Source organism: Cherax quadricarinatus, chromosome 7 (genome assembly GCF_038502225.1).
Source record: "Cherax quadricarinatus isolate ZL_2023a chromosome 7, ASM3850222v1, whole genome shotgun sequence".
Lineage (NCBI taxonomy): Eukaryota > Metazoa > Arthropoda > Malacostraca > Decapoda > Parastacidae > Cherax > Cherax quadricarinatus.
Window position 1 is genome coordinate 24,514,413 of NC_091298.1, and position 12,492 is coordinate 24,526,904.

At 39.1% G+C, this 12,492-nt stretch overlaps 1 non-coding gene across 1 annotated transcript; it reads left to right on the forward strand.

Annotated features, from left to right (window-relative positions):
* Window positions 1-6,768: 6,768 nt before the first annotated feature.
* On the forward strand, window positions 6,769-6,959 carry LOC128687079 (U2 spliceosomal RNA). Its single transcript, XR_008406766.2, has one exon. It is a non-coding gene; the product is annotated as a U2 spliceosomal RNA (small nuclear RNA).
* The last annotated feature ends 5,533 nt before the right edge of the window (window positions 6,960-12,492 follow it).

Sequence of the window (12,492 nt, forward strand, 5' to 3'; positions counted from 1 at the left end):
ATACTCTCCTTTCTTTGTGAAAACACAGCTGGAATCATAACTTGGAAGACGAGAATTTCCATGCTTATTGAAAAGTATTCATAAATGTTCAACATAACCGGCCCATTACACCAATTCGAACTTTCCCTTTAAACTCTCCCTCCGCATATGCCCTTTCTCTGCCGTTTACCTTTGTTTGATCCATATTAATTTAACTCTTGCCTAGAACAGTAATAATAATAATAATAATAATAATAATAATAATAATAGGAAAGGACAGGTAGAGTTTAGATCTGACAATACTACTATGGTTGTAGCTGCTCGTATTGCTGCTACTATCAATACTCTTCTAGTACGGTATAAGGTAGACTATTTCATACCTTACTAATAACCCCTTCATCTTTACGCTCTTTACTAGTTCATCATGACCCCTTTAATTATCAAGAACTCTAAATACACAAATATTATTAAGCAAGCAAACCATACAGGATTGAGAGACAGGCTTTCTTTGAGACAAGTGATTTTGGTTATCTTCATTGTTTGATTGAGATTGCATAGTTTCTTCTTAATGTGGTGCCTTAATTGAGTTTGTATATTAACGTATTTTCAATGTCAATCTTCTCAGGTTTGCTTATTGTCTTCGAAGTAATCAGGTGTTCCCGAAAGGGAACATTTAATTTGGTTGCTTATCTCATATGAAAATTAATGCTGTATATTTTCCTCACGATAACTTCAGAATGCTTCCGCTGACAGGATTTAACCTTAAAGAGCTGATGCATATAACATAAAGGAAGGTTCAAAGTATGCTTTGTAGACGCATGTAAGACAGTTTTATAGCAAGACATGTTCTTGCCTCACTTGTTCGAATTTCGGTGAACATTTGCTTATTCAGTGCATGGAAAACTTTCGTGGCATTTCTTTTTTAATTTGTATTTCCTTATCACTGTCGTGACGAGCAGTTATGTGGCATTGAGATAATGTGTGTTGTATTTTGTGATAATTTTAAGTTTCATGAACCAAAACCTGCACATGAAATGTTCTCAATTTACAATTTGCCATTGGACACGGCGAAAGGAACCTGTACGCGTCGTGATTTCCTGGCTGAGAGCAAGAGGCCGTTCGGGCTGTAGAGAAAAGATGGCGTATTTCCAAAGGAGTGGTATATAAGAATATTCAAGAAGTGTAAAAAAATAAAGTTAGTTTTAATTTTGCTTAGTTTTCTTAGTTTCTTGCTGGGTGTCCCTAAAGGGACTTTGCAGATAATAATGTAATACAAACTTATTTAGATAACTCAGTTTTTTAAATTAGCAAAATGTAATTCCTAAAAGCGCAAAAACCCAGATCTTGTTCATGCAAGATACGTCTGTTTGAGAAGACTGAAGCTGATATAAAGAGGCATTCTTAAGTTACTCTACTTGTGAGAGTTTTCTAAATATCAGATTTTAGAGGAAGCAAGGTTAACTAATCTCCCTCCTGCTATGTATAGCTCCAAGTAGCAGGGAAAACCCTACTGCCAAATCCATCTAAGTTTCGGAGAGTGACTGGCGTATTATTTTCATGGTGTTTGACTGGGCTGAGTTTCGGCTCCTGGGCCTCTTGAGGATATTGATCTACAACTTCTGTACCTCTTGACGATGCTGATTTGCAGATTTTGGGCTCTTAGAAGGCGTTCAACTTCTTGAGTGTTGAGCTAAAACTCCTGGTCTGTTGAAGTTGATCTCCAGCTCTTACATCTCTTGGCAGGAGAGTGAATTTTAGCATCTAGGTCAACTGAAGAAGTCTAGGTGAGCTCTGCCTGTTTAGGATTTTTAGGATGAGCTATTATGCCTCTTGAGGTACAGGAGGCTGTGGTTATGTGGTTTCGGAGGTGTCCTCTCGGATCGTGCACCCACCCAAGTTTACTTGTTTCTAGTTTAACAGCAATATTTAAACTGCATATTAGCTTTGCAATCACTATAATCTATCTTCTCTCATTACCATCACTTAAACATTAATCATTTCTGTATCTCATCTCCATTATGCAACTCTCATTAGTTATATCTCATCTTTATCATGACATTATTATTTCTTCTTTCTAAAGACATCACTTATTATCATCTTTTAATGATTTTAAATAATAATATTTTCCGCAATACGCCATTGCTCAGTGACCACAAGTGTTTTATCTTCTCATCTCCATTACTCGTCATAGCCTGCATCATTCACCTCCCTCCTTAACTAACAATATTGTTAACCCTAAATCTCGCTCACTGTCGCCTAATCTCACTATCAGTCACCATCACTCACCCGATGCACCAAATATTTACCAATAACAAACAATTAAGGTAGTAAAGATCTTGGATTTAGAATTTCCTTGATAATGCTCTACCTCTGCATCTTCTTGCTGGAACCTCTTCCCTTGTTCCTTACTCACCTCACCAAAATTATGTAGAAATTTATCTAGGTGGCTATGGAGAAAGTGTACCTTTATGCTCATATTAGTACGTAAATTCTTAAAGCTTTTCAGCATGTTCTGCACCAGTTCTTCATAATTGTGTGTTTTGTGATTGCTCAAGAAGTTCTTGGCAACTGACACAACTGCATCATGTAGAAACTTCAACACTATTCATACATTTTGTGAAATTTGAATCCTTGATAAGCTTTCGAATTTGAGGACCATCAAAGATTCCAGCTTTCATTTTTTCTATACTTAGTCCAGGGAACGACCTACAAATGTATTTGAAGCAATTGCCATCTCTGTCTAAGGTCTTAACGAAATACTTAATGTGGAATGGTGGCAGAATGTTATCCCTGTCAACCAATAGCTCGTTAATGATGTTTGCTGCACCTGCATTCATGTTTTCTCTTGAAGGTCATGTTACTTTTCTCCAATGATCTGCCTTTTCCCTACTGTCCCACAACAGATGAAACAAGGGTACTTTGTATATGTACTCTGTTGCCCAAGCAAGAACTTTACCATCTTCAGATCAACACAAATAGACATCTTATGCTCATGATAACAAAACTTGAAATACCATTTTGATATTTTCGTATTCTTTAAGTTATTTTGAGTGAGCAATTGGAAGAGATATATTACAACCCAGGAATTCAAAGGCCTGTTATCCTGGGTGTAAAGGGAACAAAATAAACACAGCAGAAGTATGTACACTATATACACTATGTACAACAATAGGTATTAGTGCACTCCACGGTAAGCAAGGCAGAATAGAAGCCACTAGAGAGCAGACCGTGCTTCAACCAGCTCTAGAATGGGAATGACAAGGGCAGACAGGCGGGTGATACCCAAAACACCTCTGCGATTGCCAAAACCATCTTCTCATTGGCTTGAACCTGGGTACTGATCGAACGACGGGGCCCCATCATTCGATCCTTAGTACTGGTTCGCTGGTTGGGGGAGATGGCCTTTCAATGAGGGTGTGTACATGCGCCGAATAAAGGTTACGTACTCTTTGCATCCCACAAGATGCATATTGGTAAACATTGCGCAATTAGACACATTTCAAGCTTGTAATGTAGCTGTCTATAAACAGTCACAAATCTCCTGGTTGATATTCAAGTCCCATTCGAATAAGTTCAGGGATATTACACTATGCAAGTTCTTCATCTTGCCTGAAGTAAGGAGTTCAACCTATCTTGTCCAATTAGCTGTTATTTTAACTTATTGTTGTAAACAGTTCTTTTCTTTTAGTCTGGATGCTAAAAGTTCAGATGCTTGATTTGACAAACTGAGGTCACATATCAGATCATTGAGTTCTTCTTGGGAGAACTGCTTGGGTGTTGAAATACTTCATATTTACTTCCACTAAAATTACCTGTGTTACATTCCAGACTCTGAGTTTCTTCAACATCTAACAACGGAAGGTCAGGCAGTGTTGTAAACACTGGTATGGGAACATCTTTGCTGTGTGGCACAGGTTTCCTTGCTGACTCCAAATAAGGATATTCCCTTTTGACCTTCTAGAATCGATTGAAGCCTTTCACATTCACTATACATAAATAACAATCGTCGTGGTGATTTATTGGCTCTCTCCACACCATAGACACACCGAAGTTTATGATATTCCTTTTAATATTTTTTCACTGTCGTAAGCATTCTACATAGATTTTGCTAACCATATGGGGGGCCCAAGACTTACCTTGTTCTCCAAGCGCTACTCCAAAATAAGCAAGATAAGCTTGTGATGTTCTTTTTTTGTTTTTGCAACGAGTATTCGCCCCAAATGAGAAAATGCACTGGGATAATTTAAGCAGGCACTTCGTGAAGAACTCATGTTTATTTGTAAAAAAATAACAAAATAATATTACAATATTGTCATGTGGTCGTTGATGATACAACTCCTTTCGTTAAATATTAAATAATTTCAAAATAAAATTCTGAGCTTTACTAAAACTGTATATACAAATTGTCACTACACATACACGCTTTATGGCCAAGTTTAATGTTAATTGAGGGTAGGTGTGCAATATCTCACAAACCAGAGCCAACTTGAAAACTGCCATTTTCGAATTCAGCAACCCCAAAATACCCTAATGCTTTCAAATATATTTCTTTGAAAACGAATTTTTTTTATGTACACTTGATAAAAGCCAAACCCAGGGGTCAATACAGTACAGGGGAATGTAAGATAATTAGGTTTCATTCAAGAAAGGGGGAAAGGTAGCTACAATTCCTCAGATCAAGAGTTCTTTACCAGCATCAAGGTGTCCCTTTCCCTTTCGTAATGTGCAGAGGAGAAAGCACCGGTCAGGAGTCACACAACCTGAGGGAATTGTATTATCTCTTCACCTTTCATGATGAGCCATGTCGTCTCTCTTACATCTTGGTACTTAGTCCACACTCCTCCTCCAATACTCCTTCCTCGTAATCCACACTCCTCCAACACTTCTTCCTCGTAATCCACATTCCTCCTCCAACACTCCTTCCTCGTAATCCACACTTCTCCTCCAGCACTCCTTCCCTGTAATCCACATTCCTCCTCCAGCACTCCTTCCCTGTAATCCACATTCCTCCTCCAGTACTCATTCCCTGTAATCCACACTCCTCCTCCAACACTCCTTAATCATAATCCACACTCCTCCTCCAACACTCCTTCCTCGTAATCCACACTCCTCCTCCAACACTGCTTCCTCGTAATCCATACTCCTCCAACACTCCTTCATTGCAATCTACACTCCTTCCCTGTATTCCACACTCCTCCTCCAACATTCCTTCCTTGTAATCCACATTCCTCCTCCAACACTCCTTCCCTGTAATCCACACTCCTCCTCCAACACTACTTCTTTGTAATCCACACTCCTCCAACATTCCTTCCTCGTAATCCCCACCCCTCCAATACTCCTTCCTCGTAATCCACACTCCTCCTCCAACACTCCTTAATCGTAATCCACACTCCTCCTCCAACACTCCTTAATCGTAATCCACACTCCTCCTCCAACACTGCTTTCTCGTAATCCACACTCCTCCGCCAACACTCCTTCCTTGCAATCTACACTCCTTCCTAGTAATCCACACACCTCCTCCAACACTCCTTTCTTGTAATCCACACTCCTCCTCCTCCAACAATTTTGCCTTGTGATCCACACTCCTCCTCCAACACTCCTCTGTAATCCACACTCCTCCTCCAACACTTCTTCCTTGTAATCCACATTCCTCCTCCGACATTCCTTCCCTGTAATCCACACTCCTCCTCCAACACTCCTTCCTTGTAATCCACACTCCTCCTCCAACACTCCTTCCTTGTAATCCACACTCCTCCTCCAACACTCTTTTTTTGTAATCCACACTTCTCCTCCAACACTCCTTCCTTGTAATCCACACTCCTCCTCCAACACTCCTACCTTGTAATCCACAATCCTTCAACACTCCGTCCCCGTAATCCACACTCCTCCTCCAACACTTCTTCCTTGTAATCCACACTCCTCCAACACTCCTTCATTGTAATTCACACTCCTCCAACATTCCTTCCTTGCAATCCACACTCCTCCTCCAACATTCCTTATAATCCACACTCCTCCAACAGTCCTTCCTTGTAATCGCTCTTCTTCTGAGTTGTCAATTATATATAATAATGAGAATTTGTACCACAGATTGGTAAGTGACGTAATTAACGAAGTAACGATGTTTATCAACTGACCGAGATAGACTCTAATATGTTATACATTAGAGAGTTAACAGGAAGACAGAGCTGGGATCTCAGGAAAGGAAATAACATATTGGAATAAAAATATTCGGAAATGTAGTGACACTAATTGGGTCAGAGTTTGATGGATCAAAGCTACGGATACGACTGTGGTATTACTTTCCAGTGTTTGTGTTGCAGAAGTAAAGAAATCAGTGTTTATGTTGCTAAGTTTACTTACCAGGGTTTGTGGAGTAAATGTTAATGAATTACAAGAATGTTGTAGTGGTAGGGAAGTTTTCCTTTGGAATAATATATATATTTTTAATTAACACATCGGCCGTTTCCCACAAAGGTAAGGTGACCCGAAAAAGAAGAAACGTTTTTATCATCATTCACTCTATCACTGTCTTGCCAAAGGCGTGCCTACACTACAGTTAAAAATCTGCAACATATCAACACCCCGCCTTCAGAGCGCAGGAACTGTACTTCCCACCTCCAGAACCCAAATCCGGCTAATCGGTTTCCCTGAATCCCTTTGCTCACACTCCAGTAGCACGTCAAGTCATATCAATCATTTGTCTCCACTGGCACCCATCTAACACGCTCACGCACACTTGCTTACAGTCAAAGCCCCAGGAAGACATAGACTCCTCTACTCCCCTCCCTCCAACCTTCTCAGCTCTCTTGAGCTAAGACCTAAGTGTAGTATCTGTTATTAGCTTAATATCTGATATGATCCTCATGTGGGAGCCTCGATATTAAACTGCTTTCTGGATAATGGCAAAGTGCTGGGGCTTGCTCCACCTTTGCCGCGGATCGTCCCGGTATTGCAATATCTCCGGGATCGGTCCACTCACTTTTTTTACGAGGCCTGGTCTCAGACCGGGCCGCGGGGGCGTTGACCCCCGAAACCCTCTTCAGGTAAACCTTTCCTAGGGCGACCCCTACCCCGCCTTCCACTACAGATTTGTATGCCCTCCAAGTCATTTTATTTCGTTCCATCCTCTCTAAATGTCCGAACCACTTCAAGAACCCTTCCTCAGTTCTCTGGATAATACTTTTAGAAACCCCCTATGTCCTTCTAATCTCCAAGCTACGAATTCTCTGTTGTATTCACACCGCAGATTCCCCACCCCCATAAACACAAACACACACACACACACACACACACACACACATATATATATATATATATATATATATATATATATATATATATATATATATATATATATATATATATATATATATATATATATATATATATATATATATCGTGCCGTATAGGTAAAACTGGTTAATTAGCAAGAACTCACTTAAAATTAAGTCATTTCCAAAAAAAATTCTCTTATACGTTTAAAGATATATTTTTTTTTCACTTAGGCTAATATAAAAATTAATAATTTTGTACCAAAAGAATACTAGAAAACTTACCTAACCTTATTATAACAAGCGCGATTTAATTTAGCCTAATCCAACTAAATATATTTTAGATAAATTTACAATAATTTAATAATAAGCAAATACGATGAAATATATTTATTCGTTAGGTTCAGAAGGATTTTTGCGAAATTACTGCATACACAAATTTTCGCTTGCCTTATACGGCAAGAAGAGCGTTGCTATAAAAGCCAAAATCTCAAGTTTTACCTAGATGGCACGACATAATTAACATTTCTCTCCTCCCGGTTATACAGACGAAGGAAAATACAAGAAAGATGACGATGGGGGCATCGTCATCTTTTTTATACAGGAAGAATATACGATTTATTATATAGAGGATGGGATTGATGAGTAAAAAAAAAGCCTGACATTTGGGTAACTATAAACAGGAGACGAATAACGAAAAATAGCAGTAAAAAAGTTTAATTTAGATGATAAACTGGAGATAATTACTGATCACTCACTAAATGTTCACTGAACAAACTGGATTTGTTTGTATGCAGTTATTGTAGAATCTGATAATCTAAATTAAATTAAAGCTCTCTTATTGTTACATAACGTGAAAATTAATCCTGTTACAATAAATGGCGGTTAAAGTCAGTAAGATACTCAACCCACTGCACTACAGATGAGTATTTTTTTGGACAGGAAATTTAAAATTTCGTTTCGCAATTCCTCTCAAGGAAAGGGAATTAAATTCACGTTATTTAAATAAATCGCGTCTCAGAAAAAGTATTAATATATAATGGATTTTACTCGTGATTAACTTTCTTATATCTCAACTAGTGATGAACTGTCTCAGTTATCAGGCAATGTGTAACAACTGTAAAATTTAGCAGTTACGTTCCGAGACAACGATAGAATTAACAATGAAGTCTGCGCTAGGACGGATAAAGCAGCGGTCTGCTGATGATTTCTTGCTTTCGAGAAGTTGTGTGGAAGATTCACTGTGGTTTACCTTATAGATAACGAAAGAAAAGAAGAGGTGATTGCACCAAGTTTCCAGTCGCCTGAAGCATTTTAATTCGATAAAGAGAATACATTTCATTTTTACTTCAGCCCCATTGGTCTTTTCTAATTTTCCTTTAAACGACATATTTTGGTATATTTGCCTCTGTTGATTCTCTTGTAGATATTCCCTCTTTTATCTGTCTCTATTTTCATCTTATTTTAAATGTATCGGTCGCTGTAAGCCCTTCCTACAGTTAAACTGACCTGTTTTAAATTGTCTTATTAGTCTCAAAGTTCCCACTTTGTCTAGTGGGTTCATTATTTACTTGGCCACTATGAGCACTCTCTCCTCATGGACTTTATTTCTCCACTATTTTGTCGTTAGATTTATTTTTATTATTTCTTCCTTCCCCATAAATGTTATAATGACAAGTAATTTTTAACTTCATTTGGAGCTAACTCTCCAGTATCTCTTGACAATGATGCTATTTTAATGGTGCGTCTCTAGATCACTGTTCACCTGAGGGTTCCTTTGTTGCAAGGTTGCGTTAGGTAGTATATAGTAAATCTAAAAATCAATTCATAAATCAATCATCAGTCGTTGCCTGTAACAAGTATGGCCGTCAATAATTTACAAATAAAAATGTGAAAAATATTTCATTTTCTTGAACTGACAAGCAAACTGCCGATAAGTCGAGTAAAATAAAACACAAGAAGTTAAGCAATACGATCCTTTGTGAAGTTTTTCATAGACTTGTAAGATATTTTTACGTTTTTATATTCAAATATTTTCCGAGCATTTTTTCCATATTTTAATATTAATATTATGTTCGTAGAAAGAGCAAGACTAAACTTCACAATACAAAAGAAATATATCATAACAAGCTCACTAATTAGAAATAAATCGGTACAATGTTTTGATTAGTATTAGATCAATAGTGTGAGTGAGAGCATTGTGAGGAGCGAAGAAAAACCAATATAGTAAAGTGATGAAAAGATGCTTACTTACCTTGTGTTAAGTACAAGCAGTTTGTAAGTGGTGAAACTGCGAAACGCCTTTAATCCTCTTCTTTAGTCTTTCTCATCCTCCTCATTCCACTGGGCTCTGCAAGGTTGCTTAGCCCAGTCAGGACACACAAGAAATTATTAACATTACCTCTAACCAACAGGGAAACTCATCGTTATCATCAAGTAAAATTTGAGGGAACTCTTACCCAAAGGGACTGAGTAATTGAGATGTGAGGAAGAGTAGTTCTAGTCATGAAAGAAGGAATAATGGCTGTTTGGGGCCAATCTATGACTTACCAGAATCACATCCATATCCCTACAGTATTTCTATAATGGAGCGTTAAAGGATTTTAAACTAATTAACCAGGAGTTTTCTCGGGATGAGATAAGCGTGTTTGTGTAAAGGGATCCATAGATGTGTTAGTGTCATGAATGTACAATATAAATATCTATTTTTTTGAATAATGTTAATATTCAATGGCTTTTCTCTGCAAATCATTAATTTTCCTGCAAAACAAGGTGCATATACCCGTATTGATATTATTATTTCCTTTTACATGTATCGAACTGGGTTTCATTTAAAAATAAATGAATACATATGCACTGATTTTAAGGTGAAAGTTCAGTTAAACTTGCTTTCCAAAATTGGAAATGTACGAACGTTGACATATCACAAACGATATAATTAAGAATTTTCCCCATGTCTGTCGACTGTTACATTTCCTTAACTTCCATTCTTAACTCTCAGTCAACAAATATTTATCTCGAGTATGTCAACGTATTTGCACTAGTTGGTTAATTGGGTTTAAATCCTATCGATTAAACAAAAAAATATTGAAGTGGCGTGTAATATGTTCACTACTAGTCAAGAATACCCTAAGCTCGAAAACAGGGATTAAAATATGCGTGACACATGTGTACGTACGCACGTACATACGTACGAGCGTGTGTGTGTGTGTGTGTGTGTGTGTGTGTGTGTGTGTGTGTGTGTGTGTGTGTGTGTGTGTGTGTGTGTGTGTGTGTGTGTACATTCTCAATGAATATAACCTAGACGTTAGTGTTGCTTTCTGCATACTCATCTTGTCTTAATTTATGCTCATGCAGCTTTGAAATAACGTTAAGTTTCCCGTATCGCTACGTACATAAATTAGTCCCTCTTCTAGGCAAATCTAACTTTGTAAATGGTCTGCTGCACATGCAAAAGGAATTGTACACTTCAGAAGTTACTGAAAGAGAGAGAGAGAGAGAGAGAGAGAGAGAGAGAGAGAGAGAGAGAGAGAGAGAGAGAGAGAGAGAGAGAGAGAGAGAGAGAGAGAGAGAAATAATTATGGTTTTACTGCATCTGCACCAGACAGCTATGTATTTCCTGGCACAAATTCCATGTCTGGTAAACAAAATCACTGATGTTGTAAGTATTACGTTAGCGCGCTTCTTGTTTGTCCGTTTCCATATGAAATCCTTCGCCTAGTCATCTGCCACAACTTTTTTCTTACTTTAGCTTGTTCTCTCTGTGTCTGTCTGTCTCTGCCGCTCTATCTCACTAGCAGACTTTTCAGCACCCTTCTGTCTGTCAGCCTGTCATTCTCGCACTGTTTATCCTTTACACTGTCTTCTTCAAAATTTCCTCTCTTTCTCTAGTCTAGCAGGAGCTCTAAAATATCTCCATTCTGTCTGACTGTCATTCTCACTCTCACAGTATTTAGTATTTTTCTTGGAATCTTAACTACCTGTGTATTGTGTACTAGTGTCAAATACAGTTTTGCAAGGTCGGCGAGAAAATATTTGTAGATTATTTTTTTGGGCTTGCAAATGACCAAAAAAATTATGGGTAATTGGGAATATCCTAAGAGAATGCCTGATTTTTTTTTGTATTTTTTTTCTTCTTCCAATTTTTCGATTTTATTTTGCTCCAAACATGAGTACACCGCATCAGCAAGTCGACTACAGATTTCAACACTGGCTCACGCTCCCTATGATCAAAGTTTTTCAACCCATTCTTAGCATCCTGGAATGGTTTATATAAATCGCAAAATCCCCCAGTGGCAAAGCTTCAGCGGAGAGTGAAGTTTAAATATGTTGGAGCAGATTTGACGATTTTATAATGTAAAAATGGTGTGACATTTTTATTCCAGTTAAATCAAGTTAAATAAATTTCAGTTAACCTCTTCTGAACGGCTTCAGTATTTAGCAGCAGATGAAGCTTATTCGATCGGCTTCAAAATTTCATCTTGGCGAGCTTGGACTGTTGCATGCTGGGTGAGCTGTGTACTGCTGTGTGCTGGTGGAGCTGTGTACTGCTGTGTGTTGGTGGAGCTGTGTACTGCTGTGTGCTGGGTGAGCTGTGTACTGCTGTGTGTTGGTGGAGCTGTGTACTGCTGTGTACTGGTGGAGCTGTGTACTGCTGTGTGCTGGTGGAGCTGTGTACTGCTGTGTGCTGGGTGACCTGTGTACTGTTGCATGCTGGGGGAGCTGTGTACTGCTGTGTGCTGGAGGACCTGTGTACTGCTGTGTGCTGTGGGACCTGTGTACTGTTGTGTGCTGGTGGAGCTGTGCACTGCTGTGTGCTGGAGGACCTGTGTACTGCTGTGTGCTGTGGGACCTGTGTACTGCTGTGTACTGTGTGTAGTCTGCTGTGTGCTGGTGGAGCTGTGTACTGCTGTGTGCTGGGTGAGCTGTGTACTGCTGTGTGCTGGTGGAGCTGTGTACTGCTGTGTGCTGGTGGAGCTGTGTACTGCTGTGTGCTGGTGGAGCTGTGTACTGCTGTGTGCTGGTGGAGCTGTGTACTGCTGTGTGCTGGGTGAGCTGTGTACTGCTGTGTGCTGGGGGACCTGTGCGCTGCTGTGTGCTGGGGGACCTATGTACTGCTGTGTGCTGGGGGCCTGTGTACTGCTGTGTGCTGGGGACCTGTGTACTGCTGTGTGCTGGGGAGACCTGTGTACTGCTGTGTGCTGGGGGGTGAGCTGTGTACTGCTGTGTGCTGGGGGCTGTG